This window comes from Sinohyriopsis cumingii, chromosome 10, assembly GCF_028554795.1.
Source record: "Sinohyriopsis cumingii isolate HCF-2022 chromosome 10, ASM2855479v2, whole genome shotgun sequence".
NCBI lineage: Eukaryota > Metazoa > Mollusca > Bivalvia > Unionida > Unionidae > Sinohyriopsis > Sinohyriopsis cumingii.
This window is the reverse complement of record NC_142970.1, coordinates 97963207-97983171: the sequence shown is the minus strand read 5'-3', so window position 1 is coordinate 97983171 and position 19965 is coordinate 97963207. Positions and strand designations below refer to the sequence as shown.

Here is a 19965-nt window from a genome sequence, read left to right as displayed (position 1 = left end):
GCGACAGAAGATTATTAATATCATCTCTGGTGGCGAATTTTGATGTATCAACGTCGTCTACCTCCTTCTTCCTGTAGAGAGATCTACCGTAAATATCAACCATGATATTTATCTACGGCGTATTTAAATACGATCCTATGATACGGGTCGGATGATTTTGAAATTGCATCAAGGACATTAATTGATTCAGGACCGCATATCGGTGGATCCATTAACGTCTGCGTCGGAAGTGTCGAATACCAAATTGGAATATTTAACTTTGACACGTAATCGATAAATTCTTTTGGTGGAGCTAGTCCGTACGAGTCAAAGTAAACAACTTCGCGAGGATTAATCGCGTAGGCGACCCAATGTGTGCCAGGGCCAGTATTTGAATCGAGATTTATTATTCCTGTCTCGGTGGAATTTGGTTTTTCTGGTAGTTGATCCCGCATAAATACGCCTCTGAAAAATTTTTTTTTTTTTCTTTGCTTCGTTGAATAAATCTAAATTTGAATAGGCCGTGCTAATCTTAGGCCGGATCCGTACGGGGGGCGTCTTAGATAGAGGCCGCTTCCCTTTTTTTTACCGTATCGCCCTCCCATTACTTTGTGTACTAGTTTGTCGCCTACAGCTCCGGCCGCACCTAATCCTATCGCTTTTGCAATTGCCGGAAGAGCCCCGGATAATAATCCAGGAATAGCAGCTAGGAAAGGGAAAATTCCGCCCGTTTTGACCATGTCTCTGATGGCACCTATACTAAGATTCACATGAACGCCGGAATTCGCTGATTTGGCTTTGGTGAAACGTTCACGTTGATTCTTAGTTAGCGACAGTTTGTTAGGCCCGCCCTGAATTTGATCATTTTTCAGGGTTAATTTCACACCGCATCGCTTTGCTGTTGCTGTTTGGAGTTTTTTCATCTGACCCGGGGTCAGAGTTACGCCGACGTGTTCGTATGGCATATTAATAATCGTTTAATCTAAATTTAGAAATCTTAAAAATCTTCGATTTTAAAGTTACATTTTCTCGACAGGAGCGTCGATGACTCTCATTCTGCCACTGATGCCTTCCAGGATCATTGTTCTATCGCTGAGAATCACCGCAATCGCTCTTGCTACTGCTCCACCTGTGTTAATTGTGGCCTTGAAATGAATATCAACGACAGATTGTTTTACCAAATCGAGATGTTCCAGGGAAAAGTAATAGATAGGATAAAGAGTATTAAAATCTAGCTGTGATATTTGCAATCCGGTATCGATATTTTGATCACGACCCATGAAACTTAGCAAGCGATGATATGCGCGGGCCGTCGAATAGTTGGCAAAATCAATCGATATATCCTCGGATGGTTCTTGTTGCCCATTTACTCTCAAAGATACGTTTGTTGCTGCAAATGCATCGAATATCATGTGACTGTGTTCTTGATCATATCTATCTGCAGCTTGAAGAGCAACAAAGATGTGTCTTGGCGCCGAGACGCCTTGTTGTGACGCAATTCGCCAGGTAAACATTCCGTTAATATTAACGTCGATAGAGTCAGTCGTAGTTGTTAGCCAGGACATAACAGACTTACCACCTTGATTCATGAATGACAATAATTTTTCTTCCGCAATTATCGATGGAACTATCGCTGGCATCCACAATGTAAATTTAGTTAGTGATATTTTACCTTGATCACCTACACCCGCACCTGCTTCTCGCCAGATGGCTCTGTTATTACCTGTGTCGTCTCGAACAAAAGAAATCGTGTGTTTTGCTCCGTAAATAACTTTCCTGAAATGTCTGCAAAATCCAAAAATATGAGATAGCGGAATTGCACAGGAGAAATTTCGTTCATTTCCTGTTAACATAACTCTTCGCGTGGCAAACCCAAGGTTGTAATCATCATTGGTGCTAATTATCATGTCTTCGATGGCAGCAGGAACAGCGGGATTAGCGCGATTAGTCGGTTGTCTAACAACATACCGGTTATGATCAGCGTTATTAGAATTATCCTTGGAGAACATCATACTAGGACCTGCTGACCTGATAAAATCATCCGAGTATCTGGCCAGACCTATTATCGTCGTTGCAACATCAGCGTTACCTGTGATTGACTCAATCTCTCTTCCATCGATCATGTAAGTGGCGCTCTTGAATAATGCCATGATGCCATTGTTGACAAATCCGATTTTAAAATCTGCTCCGTAGTTGGTATTATTATCTCTTGTAAGTGTACCAACAAATTCAATATATGCCTCAGATGGAAGAAAATATCTTGTTGTATCGTGAACTTGAATTTCAACGCGATTAGTCGCATTTGGTGTCACTGTGTCGTACGAGAAATACTGGAAATCACGCACGGAGGTGTCTCTACCTACAGGCTCGTCCATGTCGAACACTTCGTTTGACACTTGTGCGAACATTTATTATTAAGAATATCATCTAAAACGAAGACCGCTGCCTGATATGAAACTTGTGTTCGCTACTTCCTTTGCGAAACTTGTGTTTGCAACTTCCTGTGCTAGATCATTTATTTTTTTATTTGCTGCGTCGTTTATAGCTTTACTGACATCGGCGGGCATTTCACTGGTGCTAGGTAATTTGACGGGCTGCTTTTTTTTGCGCATCAAATTTGATATTTTGCTTTTGACAAAATCGAAACCTTTACTGGCTAAATTACCAACGCCAGAGATGACAGTCTCGCCAATTTTTCCTATTGCTTTTGATGCAATTTGCTTAGCTGCGGGTCCGATTTTAGGGACTACTCGCGTAACGAGGCTTCCAACAATATCGCCGAATCCATTGCCGTGAATATATTTGTATACGGGCAATCGAGAGTTAACTATGCGGACCTGTCTAGGTCTGCGTTGATGTTTGTGAACAATCATGTTATTTCAATTGTGTTGTTTTAATCGATGAGTTCGTCAACGAGCTCTTTGTAAATGTGGGAGTTAATAACACCGCCGCGAAACAATCGCTGGCAAATATCTGAGGCCTCGTTGATTATTTCATGAGAGTTATTTCCGGCTCGTTTTCCTCCTATTAATATTTCGAGGCGAGATACGTCGTTGACGACGCTGTCAGGGCAAATAGTATATCCGCTTCCTATTTTAGGATCTTGCGGTGGCGGTGTGCTTGGTCTATAATCTGGTGGTGATGGTGTTCTTTTTCCAGGATGTTGCGGTGGTGACGATGATAATCGTTTTTTTTTTGCCTTTCCCTTTCTTCATTGACCTCCCGTAAAAAATCCGAATATCCGAGATCGTAGTAATTTATCGGCTTTCTTAAACTACCAAAATAAATTATCGCCGACCAATCCCCTAATCTGATTGTATCAACGAATTTTTCTCGCAAGAATAATTTTCTATTTTCTGGAATATAATTCGCAGCGACAGCTAATCTTGCAAATTTATCATCGAGCATATCGATATTGTCTTCTCTCAAATAATAATCGGCAGATTTACTATAATCAATCTCCTCTCTTGAACGAGATGCAATTTCTTCCTCAGTTAATGCTCGAACTCTCTCGTCCGCAGGTGGCTTGTAATCGCTTGGTTGAAATATTGGTTCCTGGTCACTTTTATCTTTTTTACTTCTGGGTTTTTTCTTTTTTTCCTGAGGTTGACTTCTTTCTTTTGGTCTGGCCCCTAATTCCCGTGGTTGAAATTCTTCTTTCAACACCTGTGGTCGAAATTCAAACTCCTGTGGTTGAATATCTTCTTCTTGTGGTTGAACTTTTTCTTCAAACTCCTGTGGTTGAACTTTTTCTTTTGGTTTTGTTTTTCTTCGTGAAGATTTAGGTGTTGTTCTTAGTGCTTTCGCCTGTTCTTTATTAAGCCGCGATTTTTCATCCGCACCTGCTAAAAATGTATTATAAATCGGGTCATCCTTACTTACCCGTGATTTTTCAAATTTAATTCTGTATATCGTATTATACCAGGTATCACGCGATTTAATTTTTTTTAATCCCTCCGATGATAAAAAAGATTTTTTCTCACGGAAAGAATCTTCGGCAAACGCGCCAAATTTAAAAAGGTCATCGGTATTTTTAACTGGTATTCTTGTTATTGTATTCCAACCATCATCGGTAAAAAAATTTTCAATTTCCTCGAGAACAATTCTTTTTATGGTAGCTACTGGACTTTGTGCACGCGGTTGTATTTGTGCTGGCAAATCCGGTAATATTCGAGTATGTTCCTCAATATCTCTCAACACAGGAAGAATTCCACGTTTCTTGATATCCGGATCTTTTATGTCACCAAGTAAAACTCGCTCGGTTGTTTCGGTAACTGGCTTTAGCCATTTCGACGATATCTCGGTAATTCCATATTGCGTATCTTCGTGCTCACGAACTTTTTCCTTGAATAATTTTTTTACTGGAATAAGTTTCTTTAGTGCCGCTAATTGTTCTCGCGCTAATCTAGCAGAATGAGGCTCTCCAACTGTACTAGTTTTCTGACTCATATTATTTTCAAGTATATTATTTTAATGCGACGTAAAATGGACCAAAGCAGCCCAACCATGCAACAAAAAATATAACACAAAAAATTATTCCCTGACTTTTATTTTTCCTGTCTCGAACGCTATATTTACTAACACACACGGCGCGACCACCCGATGCACCCGGTCTGAAATGCATGAAAATTAGCTTCCGTAGAAGGCTGTAAAAATGAAATCCGAGGCTTCTACGGAGAAAGTTTGCGTAGGAAGCTTTATTTGGTCTGGAAACTCTGGTCTGTACAACTTCCCTGCTGCTACCTAGGACACGTCGAAGCAGCCGACCGGGTTAGCCTGTGTGAGTATCGAATCAGCGACATTTTGGATTACGAGTCAAGTGTTGTACCAAAACATATCTATGCCATTAAAGTGTGGATTACGAGTCGAGTACTATTTTATATATTTTTATAGTGTTTCTTTGCTTCAGGGGTGGGGTGTTTTGGTTGTTTATTCTAATTTATTTTCTGCGTGTGAGTACAATCCTATCATCATGATCATCTCTCTCTCTCTCTCTCTCTCTCTCTCTCTCTGAGGCGTCAAGTATTCAACCTCTATTTTAGCTGGGAAAATCCCTTTGTTATTGTTGTTGTAGGGTTTAACGCCATTTTTCAGCACAAGATAGGCTATACATGGCAGCCAGTACAAATGATGGGGGAAGAACCCGTGAAAACCCCGGATGTCAATGATCCGTAACGGTGAGCGTTTTAGTCCACTCGGGGCTCCAAATCCCTTCGTACGTCTGCAGCTGACCTTCTTTAAACACGAATTTCATCCTTTGAACGTTGAACACACTTTAAATTTAGACATTTTCAAAAAACAATTTACAAACTTAAATTGTTTATCATTTTTTTATATATAATTATTTCAGTCTCTCAATTTACAGAAGGCTCTATCTTATGATTTAATTTGCTTTGATTAAAACCAGATAGTAAGACTGGATGCTGAATACGTTTTATTCTCACGAATATTTGTATCCAAACAGCGTTATCACGTAGAGCGCTTGATCATTATCTCGAGCAGCTGCTTGAAATGCAAGAAATATATGTCTTTGAAGTTGATTGGTCGCGTCTGTGTAGACTCGCCATGTTGGTGTGGGCTCTAATGCGTTATATTGCTGTCTGTACGTACGCATTTGTTCGGCTCGAGAGGGACACCTCAACGGTTACTAGATTATATAGCCATGAGCCTGATAGGGGACGGTTAATGATTTTTTGTTTTTTTTGTTTTTGTTGAAGAGTTCAGAAATATGGCACTAAAATATTATGGTTCAGGTCCAGACCATTATTTTAGCAGTCAATGAATGTCCTGAGATGCATTGCTAAATTTAAGTTCTTGAAATATAATGGGGGTGGGGTATTTCGAAAGCATGAAAAAATAGGCTAAAGCAAATAATCATATAGAGATTATGATACAAATATGACAAATATTTGGATTGTGTATTTTAAGCCACCAACCTGTAATGCTAGGCAATGATGCAAACTTTACCAATTTCTAATTTTATGTGGATTTCAACGGACGGTACACATACTTGTTATCCATTAGGAATTGAAATATTAAAAGTTGAGAGGAATATTTAAGTAACTATTAGGTCACATTAGCTCTGGAGATGAATAGCAAATTTATTATTTGTGATAAATTAAAAACAAACATTAGAAAGCAAAATATTTAATATTTACCTATCATATATGCATTAAAATGTTAAAGGAAAATCATCACACCCTAAATGCAATACGCTGCAATAATGATGTTGTAATTTACTACTTTTCTTTCCAAAAACAAAGTAGAAGATTTTAAATGTATAACACATTGAAAAAAATGTGAATTTTCTTTATATAAAAAAACATTGAAACAATTGATTTTAAGTATTGGAAACACTATTTAAAGCAAAATGTAAAAAAATAATACATGAAAAAATTGGAAAAAATATATTAGGGAAAAATGTTAAATATATATATATATATATATATATATATATATATATATATATATATATATATATATATATATATATATATACATACATATATATATATATATTTTCAATAAATATATATTAAAGAGTTTCACAAAAAAGGAAACAAGCTTCAGGTGTATTTGTTGTGAGACTATAAAACCTATAATTCCTAAAAGATGTCCATGGATCAGATAGATTAGTTTATTTGAATCATTTTTTTTTATATCCTTTTAGAGCAGGCAGTTTGCTTGGTAAGTTGCTGCTTTCTACGTTTCCAACTATCCTCCAGGCCTACCTACAGTTCATGCACAGGCAGCGGAAAGAAAACGTGATACCATCGAGAAAAATTTATTCTTATCGTGTACTCTTCTTCTTTTTTTTTTCTTTTTTTTTCTTTCTGGCTACCCGGATGCAATATTCTCCTCTTATAACGTAAGTGTGTCTATTGCGTAACTGTGGGATAGACACTCCAATAGTGTAGGGCATACCATTCTATTTGCAGCTTACGTACCACATAAATTATACTGCTCTAATGGTAAACGTTTATTAACGATCCTGCGAACGGCATTTCAATAAAAGATGTACACTTTTCATTCAATAATGAAAACGGTCATACAATACCCGTATGTTAAAAACTAACCTAATAAAATGTACACTGGAGCGTCCTCTAACAATTCAACCCATGCCCACTTGAAAAACTTTAAAGTGCAATACTAGTGTAGGTAAAGTAAATAAAATTCAATATTTGAACAGAAAATAAAATCTGAAAGCGGTATAAAATAAACTATGGAAAAATTCGCCATAATAACCGAGAAATACGCTCAGGTGTGTTTTCGAAAATAAAATAGATAGGACCGATTTTATCGCTCTGTAATTTCCGGAATGTGTAGATCGCCTAACGTCATATTTTGAACAGACACCTTACTTCCGTTTGTATCGAAACATAAACAAAGCACGTGTTCCGTTCCATATTACTATTAGTTTTGAAAGTTTTATCATCACAAACTTGCCAAGAGTAGATTCTGGAGATATAAGCAAGAGCAGCGGGATCAGATATGTTGAGGCAAATTGTGGAAATACAAATGCTGATGGGTTTTCCGTTCATTCCTTCCCGAAATACGAAGCACTTCGTCGTAGGTGGACAGATTTTGTAAAAATCAAACGAGCAAACTAGGATGCTCCTTTCATTTCACACCAGAATGCTGCCCATTTGAGGTTGAGTATATGGGTAGCGCACCAAAGAAAGTCAGACTCAATGATGATGCTGTCCTGTCTATCTTTTGTGTGAGGGAAACTGACAACCAAGCCATGGTAACTGCAAATGTATCAGAACCTTCAACACCAAAGCATCAGCTGTGTAGGCTTGAAAATTTGTCACCATCAGAGGAATTAACTTGTCAGGTGTCACCGCCCAAATAAAATAAAAAGGGGCCATGGTGAGTTTTTAATGACAAGTACCATATCATTTTGTCTATGATATTCAACAGGTCAGTCACCACATTTATGTTTGTACCCTGTAGAACGTTCTTTCATAGTTTCCAAAACAAATGCAGTAAATATCTAAAAAAATCAAGAACTGAGATAAAAACATTTGATAAATTTTGTCAAAGTGTTGATGTTGCCATCAACAATTTTTCAGTCGTATCCTGACTAATTATTTTTAGGAAGTCAGTGAATAGCCATCAGTATTAAGTGACTGATAAATGTTCTCTGTGTGATGTCTGTGATTAGGATTGTTAACATAACTTTAAAAAAAAATTCAGTCGTATCGCTACGATGTCTGCAGTGTGGCAGTTTATAGTGATGTCTAGCACCTAGGCATCATGCCGCATACACATAGCATGATGTCCCCCACAGTCACATTATCCTGACATCAGGCTGACCAATCATAACACTTACCTCTTAATGCTGAGCGCCAAGCAAGCCAGCTGTTAGTACCACTTTTGTAAGTCTTTGGTATGACTCAGCCGGAGTTCAAACCCATGACCTATCACACCTGAGGCATATGCTCTAACCACTAGATTAGATTATTGCTGCACATGAGGAACAATGTTCACAACAGTCAGTCAGTGAGATAACTCAGGATCAAAGATTAGAAAATTCATTTGACATTATGAAATACGTACATAAAATTTAGCTTTTATATATATATATATATATATATATATATATTTATATGAGAGTGACATTTCTGACATGTTTTAACAAAATGCATGTCAGATTTCTAGAAATAAAGGAAAAACTACAGCTTAAATGTTTGGAGAAAAGGATAGGTGTGCTCATCATAAGGAAAAAATGTTGGTATTTAAAAATACATATTTTTATTTTTCAAACACATTCTGTTATGGTGGATAGGGGCTTTTACTGAATTCATCATAGGAAATTTGGGAACTATTTTCTTTATCCCAAAAATAATTTCATCTTCTTAAAATTTCTAAATGCTAAAATAAATTGCCCAAACAATGTACAGAATCAGAAGTAATAAAACTGACTGAATTGACCTTTCTCAGGTAGATGGAATATGAATTTGATAAAGTAAAGCCTCTGACTGCATCCATTGATTGCCAATTCAACAAAAAAGATAAAACATCATTCTAAGAAATGACAGACTTATATTAAGGTGCCAGAATCAATGACTCAACCTACAGTGAAGATGATGTGTGTGATTTGGATTTTGAATGTAGCTTTAACAATTTTTCAGTCATATCGCTACGATGTCTGCTGTGTGGCAATTTATAGTGATGTCTAGCACTGGGGTATCATGATGCAGACATGTAGCATGATGTCCCACCCAGTCACATTATCCTGACACCAGGACAACCAGTCCTAAACACTAACCTCTTAATGCCGAGCACCAAGCGAGGCAGCTGTTACTATCATTTCTGTAAGTATTTGGTATGACTCAGTTGGGGATCGAACCCACAACCTCCCACATCCGAGGCATAAGCTCTTACCACTTGGCCACCAGAGTGATGTAACCCAATGTAGATAAAAGTACATTTAAAAAAAAACTTGTATTGATGTATGTAAAATTGTTCTGCTTTTATAAACTATTTTCATTTATCTAGGAGTGCAGACTGATTTTATTGATAATAAACCAGTGATGAGAGATGCATTCCATCCAGTCTATCCCAATTACTTTTAGTTTGATATCAGTCTAACAGCTAAAAGCATTTTCCAACAAAGTGCATCAGCCAGCAGATTTGAGGAACTACTCACCTCACCAGTGAAAGATGACTTGGCAGACAGTGACTATGAGCCACCAACATCTCCTCAGTCATCATATGAGGATAACATAATTGTTGAACAGGAAAACAGGTAACATAAGATAAGATAAGAAGATAAGAATTCTTTATTTCAGACTACAAATTCCATACCTCTAAATTAAAATATAATTATGAAGTAAAAACATTGTAAACATAAAAGAACATATATACCATACATCCAAGTATACATATCCATCTACAACAATTAATTGTGCCATGCATTGTTAAGAATGACATTAAATGGCAAATTTTAAGAGTAATTTGTTCCATCTAGTAATAATATAAGAATTTAAATGAATGTCATAGTTCCAAAGAGATTTCAGTATACAGTTTTTACTATTAGATATTCTTGTCATCATTGAGAATACATACTTTCTCATTACTTCATCAAAACTGAATACATTATAATTTACAAACATGTTGGAGGCACTGTTCCACCTAGGAAGCCCTAACAGAAAACGAAGACTATTGTTATAACCAATGACTAGTTTTATTTTCATACATTCACTAAAGTTTGTCCACAGAGTAGCACAATACATAGTGCAGCAATAAGATTTGAATAATCTAATTTTGATATTCAATGAACAATTCTTAAATTTACGTAGAAGCATGTTTGTTCGAGTACACAAAAATCGGTAATGTCTCATCATATCCTCATTATCTGACCAATTGGATTTCAAAATATGACACAAATAGGTATAACTGTTGACATATGTAAGAGCATTGCCGTTAAGATGTAATTTGAAAGAAGCTGGCTGAAAGACCATGCATACTGATTTTTTTGTATTATAGATATCATTCTCAAATGCGTATTGTTCACATATCTTTAATAATTTCCTTAAACCTGTGATAGAAGGGCTTATCAATGACATATCATCAGTAAAACTAAAATTGTTAAGGAACAGCGCATTTGGTGGCAAACGTAACCCCACGTGACACTGACCAAGCTTACGATTTAATTCATCTATATATATATATATATTAAATAACAAAGGGGAAAGAATACCCCCCTACCTCACCCCATTGGTTACATGGAAAGCACTGGGTATTACTCTTCCCCATTGCACACAATACAACTGTTTGCCATACCAGTTGACTAAAGTATGAACTATTTAGATAGGTATTTTAATGTCAGTCAACTTTTTAAAGAGTTTCCAGTGATTGACCCTATCAAATGCCTTGCTATTGTCTAAAAAACATGCAGACACTGGGCTGCCGTGTTCTACATAATAGCTAACAGTTTCCTTAAATGCATATATGCATAAATCTGTTGAATGCTGGTTTTTAAAACCAAACTGATTATCAGCGATTGTGAATTCACATCTTTGCAGTATGATGCATTCAAATAGTTTTGACATACTAGTCATAAGAGCTATAGGTCTGTAGTTATTTTTGTCTGCCAGGTTACCAATTTTGTTTTTTAGTAGCGGTATAACTAACTTTTGTGAAATCATCTGGTACAAAGTGATGCACAAACATACAGTTATAAAAATTTGTGATGCACAAACATGCAGTTATACAAATATTCTTATTTTATGTGCCTATAATCTGAATTCACTTGCACAGTCATGCAGACAAATGCCAAGGTAGCTGATACAGATACTGCGAGGATCTTGAATCGTTAAAAATGTGGAAAAAGAAAAAAAAAGAAATAATATTTACTTTCCATAAATACCCCCTCTGCCCTTTACTACATTGTAGAGATAAACTGACGGTACCTTCTTAAGACACAAGTTATAAATTGCTTATTGAAGGATATGGAAGATGATAATGGACAGTATGACTGTACGAGTATGCTAAATTGAAGAAAATCGTGCTGTTCAAGTTACAAAGCTGCTCTGTAGGACAAGACATGTATTTCACATGTAGTATGCTTTGCCACAGAATGGCTTTTCAATGTATGGATCAGACTTACTTTTCAGGAATGTTCCAGCTGATGCAGAAACTTAATTTTTAGTATTTGAATCAAATGTGATGGATTTATTTAGATGTTGCACCAATGCTTTTCAAACAGTTGGTGACATTGTTTGTGAATGTATCTTTGGTTAAAAAAAATAAAACAAGAATGCAAGAACTGCTTTTATGTGCATCACTGGTTTAGCCAGCCTTTTGTTGGTAGTAAATCAGCTAGAAATTTGCTAATATCAGCAGGAATTTTATTTTCTAGTTTAATTCCTAGCAAATCCTTACGCATGTACAAATTCATGAACGTGTCTTGCATAAATACTGCACAACATTTATTAATCAGAAATTCTACTTTTATCTTGCTAAGGCACAATCTTCAAAGAACCTGTGTGCAAGAGATCACTAAACAGCAGCTTTGGAGGAGATGATAGAGGTGACACTCCTAGACACAGTGCCAGATATGGCAGCTACAGTGTACTCGCCTTAGACAAGGGCATTTTTGTGGATGTGGAACTTGTACAGGTATAAAATAATATATGAACACAATAACCAAAACGTACATTTTAATCAAACAAAATTTATCAATGGGTCTGATGATTTTATTGTAATTTACAGTTTAACCTATCATGTATATTCTTAATTACATAGTGGCCATCATTTTATGGTCATTTGTTTACTCATATCTCTTGATTACTAGCTTGCCACAAATGTACAGGTTTGAATCACATCATAAAGTTTGTCAGTTGCTTGTACATGGTTTGAGGTTTTGTACAAATACTACAAACTGGCCAACACAAAATAACTGAATTATTGTTAAAAGCGGCATTAAATGCCTAAAAATTGCTAATAAAACCGGCTGACAGGATGTAAGTGAAATATTGTTGGGCACAGCATTAAACACCTCAAAATCAAATCTAAAATTTAATATTGTGCCAACATTATGTTACAGAGTAATAAGGTAAAGAGCAGCTTCCACATGGAAAAGGAAGGTCTTGTAAGGAGAGTGGGATTCCAATCAAATCCCTAATTACAGACAGACATACCCATAGTGAAATGGGTGAGGGAAAATATCGCAGACATTTTTGATGTCTGGCATGTTGCTAAAGGTAAGAAAAATAAAATTGAACTTTTAACTTGCCTTTGTAAAGTGAAGAAGAACCAGAGTAAAATAAATGTCAGTGCAACAAGTGTTAATGTTTTAAATGTGACACTCATAATCATACCCAATGTAAATGGTTTAATTTAGTGTAGAAGTTTTAGATATGCATAATATGTTACCTTGTTCAATCAGTTTTGTCAAAAATGATTTTTTAAATAAAAAAGCTTCCAACTGACTTGCAAAAGGTATTGTTAAAACAAACATTTCGTGATGCTCTTAATGTATGTTTCTATATGCAGGACTGAAAAAGAAACTGTTTGCCTTATCAAAAGAAAAAGATTGTTCGGATATAACTCCATGGATACTCCTTATCAACCACATGTATTGGACTGCAGCAGCATCGCCTGACCGAAAATAAGAAGTAATGCTGGAAACCTGGCTGTCTGTTATAAGCCACATCAGTAATGTGCATTCTGACCATGGTGATTTATTTGTATCATGTGAACATGGTACTTTGGAGAGAAGAGAGAGACAGAAGTGGTTGTAGACAAGTAATAAAAAAATGGTTGAAATCTTTTTTTTTTTAAAAAACAAACATACATGTATTCTTGGCAACAATTGTTTAGGTCGATCGAGTTTGTTCATTTAGAAGATCTATTTCTTATTGATCAATGACATTTGGTATGCAAAAGGATTTTATGGAGTACGTGTCATATAATTATGTGACTTTGACTTAACTGTATTGGTTTAGTAATAGATTGAAGTTAGATACATTTTTGTTAGTGCACACTTTAATTTGCATGCAAGATAGCATAAAACCAAGCTTTGATGAAAATATTTTATAACTTATAGGATCTTTAGTATTTGAAAAGCTTGAAGAGATTGTGATCAGGAGACAAATGAGAAAAGTTCTGGACAATAAACTTCAGCACTGGAGGCATACCACTCTGTGACCAATTATTTTGCACCCAGGAAAACTGGTTTCTCCCATCATGGAATGCTTTCAAGGTAAATCTTAAATTATTGCACAGAAACAAATACTGATACATGTTTTTTCAGTGCTTTATTTATTGTCCAGTATATACATCTTCAAATTAAATCATAGATATCAAGATCTGATCTTTTGATATCCTACAACGTAAAATTGTTTAACAGTTTTTAGTGTTTTGGAATGTTTGCAAAAAAAGTATCTATAAAAATAAGTTATCTGGTTTATGATAGAATTGTATACTGTATTTTGCATCTTTATTTTCTTTGAAATAGGCTTTGGCTAGATGCATTGCATTTTAATGAAAACAGCCAAACAGAGCAAGCATGCACTAAGGATGGGAGAGCCAGATATAAAATAGTGTATCGAAAGTACAAGAAAGGAGAATACACTGTCAGGGAAATCCTTGTTGACTCAACATATGGCAAGAATATACATTAGTAATTAATGCACAGAAAGGAATATATCACTTAGAGATATAAATACTGTTGTACCAAGTGTATGTACCTATATTATTTTTTATTATTAAATTCAAACAGTAAATGCAAAATATTTGTTAAATTTGACACTCCTTTACTTTTAAATCTTATGATTTTGCCCTGTGGTAAAATAATTAAAATATGCAAACAATTGTAAAGACAAATACTTTTAATTCATGTATCAACTTCAATGAAAGGTTGCAGTTTTGGGATTGTACAATAAAATGCATATTAAATTTACTTTAATTTACAGATTAAGTTGAAATGTCTGAAGAAAACAGCATTCAGAATTGGACAGGTGTCTCACATGAATAATGAAGGAGTAAAACGTCGGGTAGACGTACCACCACTATTGTGTAGTCTGCATCAGAGGCCTGACAAGGATATTGCTACTCAAATTCTTAGCAGGTTTAATCGCTGTCAGCCTCATGAAAGCCAGTGTAGTTCAGGTTTTGATCAGGAAAGGCAGTGCGGATCCTCTGAACAGCACATGGAATGGCGACTATCACTTCAATGCCCAAGAAGTTCCAACACCATCAAGCAAATTGTAAATAAGTTGTGTACCGAAGTCTTCCTGAAATAATTTGAAAGTTAAGTTGAAATAAGATGTGTTTTATGCATTAAATCAAATTAGGAAATCAAAAGTTTTAGTAGATAGTGATAGAAGTGGCCCAGTGTAATTTATTGTTATTTTGTATATCAATATAATTGAACGATTCATATATATATATATATATATATATATATATATATATATATATATATATATAACCATTTTATTTTCTGACAGATGAAATAAAATAATATTTGTACATGTATATGTGTTGTTTTTTGGGCATGATTTATCAGTATCACTGTGGTATAAGGATGAGACAGTGTAGGCCTCCAGAACAGGTGTTAAATCCATGAAGGTGTCATAAATGAGTTGTTTATTTGCTGTATTAATAACCCCAATACTGTGCTGTCATGCATAGGTCATGAAAACAATTTATGAAAACAAAAGACATGAAAAATCACTCAGACATTTTACTTACTCATTTCCTTGTTCTGGACGTTCTCCAAATTGTTGTCTATACTGGAAGTATGCAACTTTTAAAACATGGATGTTGAGACAAATTGGACTGAACCCCGGATGGTGTGTTGTACATTTTATCCCCTGGTATTCGTTGTGGACACTTGTAACCTTCTGTATGTCACAACGTACACATTCCCTTGCTGTGGGCATTACCAATGTCCACAATTACACATAAAATAGAGTGCTTGTCAAGTTGAATCTCATATTTATGAACACATCAATAGCACTGTACAATGACACAAACTGACTAAAGTCATGAACAGGTAAAACATTATGTACAGCACTGTAAAATTAAATTAGATATGAAAGAAAACAGAAGTTGCAAGTAGATGCTTACCACAGAAAAAAGTTTTTTTTTCATAGTTAAAAAAAATCAACTATCAGCATACATATGAGAAATTCAAAATTTTAACTGATAATACAGTGTACTGAATATGAATTCAATTTTACTGTCATGAGGGTAATATCCTGCCTATTTCAACACTTGTGCAAAAGAGGACCTCCTCTCCCAGGGAATCTTAAGTACTTCTAAATCGTATCAATTTGTTGTTGTTGTTGTTGTGGGGTTTAACGCCATATTTCAGCACACGATAGGCTATGCATGGCAGCCAGTATTAATGGTGGAGGAAGAACCCAGAAAACCCCCAGGAAGAACCACTGACCCATGAGAAGCTACTGGCAAGCTTTCTCACATACCCACATTAGCTGAATATATTTGTAAACGAACAGGAGACTGTTGAACAGTACTGTAAATATTGTCGGATACGTATATTTATGGTAACTTAGACCGTAGACATATTCAGAAAACAATTACCATGAATTGTCTGTCAATCTATCTTGTCTTTCTCCTTTGTCATCTTCATCTGCAACTTCTGATAGGGTTCAAACTGGTACGGATTAATTTGGGTGCCGGCAGCAGCTTCTACACAATTATCAGAATCTTCTGAGCTTATTATCTCCCCATCTTCGAATGGCGAAGACCCGCAGGACAGTGACAATTCACTTCCTTCAGAATCGCAGCTGGAATCAAGTCACAAATAGTACTTCTATTTTCCGAATATTTATTCCTCTCATTTTTGTGGTGATAGAAGAGTTATATTTATGCATTTTTTTGTAGGGATTTAAAGGTAATTGTTTATTCTTGAAACTATGAGATCAGGGTGTGGTTTTCCGTGTGTATTTCGGCGACAGTGCACAGTGAGTAATAAGGCCTTGGGGACGGTCTGGAAGTGAAATCATCTGTGTTGTTTATATGCTGCTCTGTTGACAGCCCAGCCTCTCAAAAAATAAAATGCAGGTCAACCTTTGACAAGAACTTCACCGTTAAGTCATCTTTGAAGGTATTTTAGATTAACTTACGATTTATATTGATTGTCACACAGTGGAAAGGTCAGTATTGAGAAACAAATGCAGAGAACATATAGCAAAATTAATTGTGTCCTATGTCCAGCTTTCGTGTTGGGTTTCTGAAGACTTTTCCATATTATGACGATAGCAACTCGGCCTTTGTTTACAACAAAATGTGACGTCACGCTTTTTTCCTCCCCACTAAATACCGGAAGTTGTCAGCGGTTGCATTCGGTTATTATCGTAAACAGGTGCGAACGCGATATTAGGTCGACTCCCATGCAATTACTGAAATTTTTTCAATCGGATGTTTTACATTCGTAATTTGAATATATATTCTCATTCACCAAGAAATGAACTGAATAAATGTAGATACACTGTTATGGCACTTTAACATTTACCAGCTATCTATCTTAGATCTAGAATTAAGCTCAACACTTGTAGGTGACTTTAGGGTCTGTACTGTATCATTAAGAAAACATCACATAATTTCAAGCCACCCATTTATTTTCTCGTTGCGTTGTCGGTTGATTTAGACAATTTAAAAAAAAATATGCTTCCCGTTTCAGTCTCTATAGTGTCGTCCCTGTAATAGCCAAAACAGAATAAGTAAACCGACTATAGTGGCATGGTGGGTTCGAAAGGCTTTCTTCACTTCAAATGGTGTTTCCAGTTAACAAGAATGAGGTTAATTTTCCTGAACAAGAATCCCCGTGAAATAAACAGGTCACTGGGACGTAAAATGTCTGCCAAACTGACCCGTTTTCGATTAAATGGAGTATTACTGTGCATGACTGTACATGTCAAATTACATGCTTGCTTACAATAGTATATTAAAACAGAGCAAATAGCAAACCTTTATTTTAAGTGTAATGCTAGATAGACAAACAAACGGGCTGAAAAACAAACATTATCAATACATAAGGTCGTTTAGCTGTCCGGCCTATAAAAAAAGGAAAGCAAATCAGTCTACCCAAAAATCTAAAAATTCAATTCCTTTATTGCTGTTGCGCACGATCTTGTTCACGACACTATTGAAGACTACTGAATCTATTCTTTACATTGGTATAGATATAAAAAAAATGACGAAAATTAAACCTGTCCGACTTTAAATGATAATTTTTGATATCACTAAATTCCACTAGAATATTTTAAAATTTATAAGAAATCTAAATATTCTCAAAGAATACAGACGATTGTTTTCAGAAGATCCAAGCGTAAATGGATTTTATTTCAAACCAGACTATCCCCATAATGTTCAGACTTCAGTGTCATTTTGTCAAAGATTAAAATTTAAGAAAGACACTAAAAAATCTTAATTTTAGGAAAACTGAAAAATCAAGTTGAACCAGGACACGAGAAAATTTGTTGAAAAGAGCTAACACAAACTGGTACTGACGTAACTGTAAAGAACCCATCCTGAAGCCAAGTCCTCCTTTCCTAGAAAAGTCCTTGTTGTAAGCAACATTGCGGTGTCAAAAATATGAAGACTGTCGATGAAATAATTAGACAAAAATCTAAGCCTTAATCTAAGGCAATATAAATGACTTTTGTGGTCTGGCTATGGTTTATTTGGTTTTAACGGCACTTATGCCACATTACTTGTTATATCATGCCGATGAAATGGGAACCAAGTGCCTGTCCCTAGGACATGCCGAGGAAACCGACAACGATTGGCTTGGGCGGGTATCAAACCCTCGAACCTTGGAGTACGAGTCCGATGCTCTGTCAACTTAACTACTACGGCTCTAAAATTAGACTTTTGATTGTAAAGATCGTATGTCCCCACCAAGACATGCAAGACAAAAAGTATAGTCTGAAGTCTAGAACGCTGTAAAATGTGTAATACCACATTTCAATTTGCAACATGGCCCGAAACTCAAATGTTATTTATATCTGAAATCAGATATGCCTGAATAATTTCGTTTCTCTGCCTTCAAAAACATTTGTAACATTTTTAGTAAATATTTTGCTAGGAAAAAAAATAGAACAACTGCTGTAATGGTCTAAAACTCTAATCAGGTCATCTGTGTTAGAATGCAGATTTGATTGTATGGGTGCAAAAGGGTACCTATCTCAAGGCGGGCTTGAGAAATCGAAGGCCACAGATATCCCTTTATCTTCGCTATTGAAGGATTCTCGACCAACTTCGCTCCTCAGCGACCTTGCATGTGTAACTAACCGAACTGTGGTTTGAACAAGTGCCCTCTTGAGGATAAAAGAGTTATTACTCGTAACGCGTCATATCTATCTACCTATGTGAGAGCTCGTTAAGCATGCAGGGAATTTGATTTGACGACTTCCACGAAGTCCACATGCACTGACTCAAAAGAAAAACTTGTGTGTAATAGATTTAAACTCGAAAAACGGACATGCGACCCGTGCCGTAGTCTACGGAAGCCGCGAGGATCATTTCCAGCTGTCTTTCTAAGCAAAAAAACGAGCAATCGGATTGCGTCGTTTTCTTTCGGCTGCGTCCATCAGATACCACAGCAGTATATACGGTTTTGGTCTAACTACAAATGCCAACGGTCGAAGTGGATCGACGACTCCTTGCTAGTGAAGATGTCGCTCATGCATAAGGACATGATGAATTATTTTCTTTATCAACATGTTTTGAAACGTGTTTTCGATTCCACACCTAAACAATCATGTAATATTTGCAGTAACGATTGTTCTAAAGTCAAGTCAGTAAATGGACTTGAACCCCATCAATAAAACATTGTCACTATTTCATTTCTGTTACAATCAGGATAGGTTCTCAAAAGTTTATTTTTGCTAAGATATTTTATTTCTTTATCAACCAATCATGGCCCTCCAAACCTATACATATACTATATTTTCATTTCTAGACTGGTTCCCTTTCCTTCATTAAATTAGTACCGCTAGTCCTATATGTACCATTGTTTTACTTGACTGCCCTGGGAGTAGTAATGCATAAGTAAACAGTGTGACACCATCAGCAACGGTGAGTTTCATGCAACATTTTTAGTACGTAAGCTTCACTTATAAAATCTTTAAAAAATATTAAACTAAAATTAATTAAGAGTTATAGTGTTTGCTTTTAACATTTATCTCTCTTTAATTTATGATTAAAATACATTATCAGCCTTTCATGTTAGGCAGTACAATGCCAATGGGAACATCTATATGTGCATGTATTACTACAAATTAATAACAGAAATTATGTAAAGGTTCTGCAAAACACACATACACGTACTTTAAAACAGGGGTCTCAAACTCAAACCACCCTGAGGGCCGCATGCGTGCATTTTCAATGGCCCAAGGGCCGCACAACCTTTGTTAACTCTCATGACACCTTGTGACGCCAATCATTTTGCGGGCTACACGACACTGCTTAGCGGGCCGCGTGTTTGAGACCCCTGCTTTA

At 36.0% G+C, this 19965-nt stretch overlaps 2 long non-coding RNA genes across 3 annotated transcripts; one reads left to right on the top strand and one right to left on the bottom strand.

The window, feature by feature from the left end:
* The first annotated feature begins 9745 nt into the window (after positions 1-9745).
* LOC149790699 (uncharacterized) lies at positions 9746-14542 on the top strand. Of its 2 annotated transcripts, none has more exons than XR_016423885.1 (4): positions 9746-12692; positions 12985-13236; positions 13538-13693; positions 14406-14542. It is a non-coding gene; the product is annotated as an uncharacterized LOC149790699 (long non-coding RNA). The 2 variants fall into 2 exon arrangements; XR_016423886.1 differs by lacking the exon at positions 14406-14542 and having other exon boundaries at positions 9746-12108; positions 12536-12692; positions 13538-14158.
* LOC149790698 (uncharacterized) lies at positions 14304-19529 on the bottom strand. The gene is made up of 2 exons (XR_016423887.1): positions 16042-19529; positions 14304-14726 (listed from the first exon to the last, which is right to left on the bottom strand). It is a non-coding gene; the product is annotated as an uncharacterized LOC149790698 (long non-coding RNA).
* Between the last annotated feature and the right edge of the window lie 436 nt (positions 19530-19965).